We start from the raw sequence: 2,230 nt of genomic DNA, 5'->3' as shown, positions 1-2,230 counted from the left end.
TTTCACAGCTCATACCATAATGATCAAAATTTTCCCTAGCTTCCCGTACTTTGTGATCAAATTCATTCTTAAGAACTTGGGTAGCTATCTTTTTAGCCTTAGGATCTTTTATAACGGGTAGCTCATAAAATCATCTTTGCAAGGTAGGATGAGTACGGATAAATCTAGTTTCAAATTTCAGAACTAGTGCTGAAATAGCTTCTGCATAAGTTCTAGTTCTTTAAGTATGGGAATATCATCGAGAGGCAAATTGCCTACACAATTGAAAAAGTCTTGTATGTGTTCTTTTCCCATAAAATTCCCTTGCCACAAAACAAAAGTTTTAGCGTCCAGATTGTCGGTCCATCCAATTTTAGGAGTTAGGCCACCATCTGTTTCTGCCATACCAAAGTCACTCATGATGATGTGTTCAAGCAGACAAAAGATCAGACAGAAAGAGGGCGAATAAAAAGGAAAATATTTTGTGCTTTTCTAAAAACGTTTTAGAAGTGGGGGAGAGGAAAACGAGAGGCAAATGGCAAATAATGTAATGCAAAAGATGAAAGTTTATGGTGGGTACTTGGTAGGCTTGATGTAGAACCTCCCCGGCAACGGCGCCAGAAATTCTTCCTGCTACTTCTTGAGCTTGCGTTGATTTTTTCCTTGAAGAGGAAAGGGAGATGCAGCAAAGTAGAGATATGTATTTCCCTCAGTTGAGAACCAAGGTATCAATCTAGTAGGAGGTACGAGCAAGTCTCCAATCTATACACCTACTAAAACTAACAAACACTTGCACTCAACACAAAAAAGAGGTTGTCAATGCCTTCACGGTCTCGAACAAGCGGAGTGAGATCTAATATAAATAGGTATATAAGATGAATAAAAGAGAAAACTAAAGTAAATCTAAATAAATTGCAGCAAGGTATTTTTGGTTTTTTGATTTATAGATTTGAAAATATATGATGGAAAATAGACCTGGCGGCCATAGGTTTCACTAGAGGCTTCTCTCTTGAAAGAAAACACATGGTGGGTGAACAAATTGATGATAAGCAATTGATAGAAAAGCGCAAAGTTACAACGATATCCAAGCCAATGATTATAAATATAGGCATCACGTCTGTGTCAAGTAGACCGAAACGATTCTGCATCTACTACTATTACTCCACACATTGACTGCTATCTAGCATGCATCTAGAGTATTAACTTCATAAGAACAGAGTAACACCTTAAGTAAGATGACATGATGTCGAGGGATAAACTCAAGCAATATGATGAAAACCCCATCTTTTTACCCTCGATGGCAACAATACAATACATGCCTCGCTACCCCTACTTTGTCACTGGGTTTGAACACCACAAGATTGAACCCAAAACTAAGCACCTCTCCCATTGCAATAAGAACCAATCTAGTTGGCCAAACCAAACCGATAATTTGATGAGAAATAAAAGATATTTAATCATGCATAAAAGAGTTTAGAAAAGACGCAAATAATATTCATAGATAATCTGATCATAAATCCACAATTCATTGAATATCGTCAAATACACCTCAAAAGAATATTACATCGGATAGAACTCCAAGGACATCGAGGTGAACATGGTATTGAAGATCATAGAGAGAGAAGAAGCCATCTAGCTACTAGCTATATGGACCCATAGGTCTGTGGTAAACTACTCACGCTTCATTGGAAGGGCAATAGAGTTGATGTAGATGCCCTCCGTAATTGAATCCCCCTCCGACAGGGTGCTGGAAAAGGCCCCAAGATGGGATCTCACGGGAACAGAGGCTTGCAGCGGCGGAAAAGTATTTTGGTGGATGCTTCTGATGTTGGGGGAATATTTGGGTATTTATGGACCGAACATTAGGGTTAGGAGGTCCGGGGGGCACAAGCCTAGGGGCGCCCCCTTGGAGGGCTTGTGGCCACCTCATAGGTCTTCTGGCCACCTCTCTAAGTCTCCCAGGTGTCTTCCGGTCCAAGAAAAATCATCGCGAAAGTTTTATTCTGTTTGGACTCCATTTGATATTCCTTTTCTGTAAAAGTCAAAAACAAAGAAAAAAATAGAAATCGACAATGGGCTCTAGGTTAATATGTTAGTACCAAAAATAATCTAAAGTAGCATATTAATGCATATAAAACATCTAAAACAGATAATATAATAGCATGGAACAATAAAAAATTAGATACATTGGAGACGTATCACGCGTCGTCTATACCTTCTGCCATCGACAAGCAAAGAGATACCACCGTGA

This window comes from Triticum dicoccoides, chromosome 5A (assembly GCF_002162155.2).
Source record: "Triticum dicoccoides isolate Atlit2015 ecotype Zavitan chromosome 5A, WEW_v2.0, whole genome shotgun sequence".
Classification (NCBI taxonomy): Eukaryota; Viridiplantae; Streptophyta; class Magnoliopsida; order Poales; family Poaceae; genus Triticum; species Triticum dicoccoides.
This window is presented reverse-complemented; position numbering follows the sequence as displayed.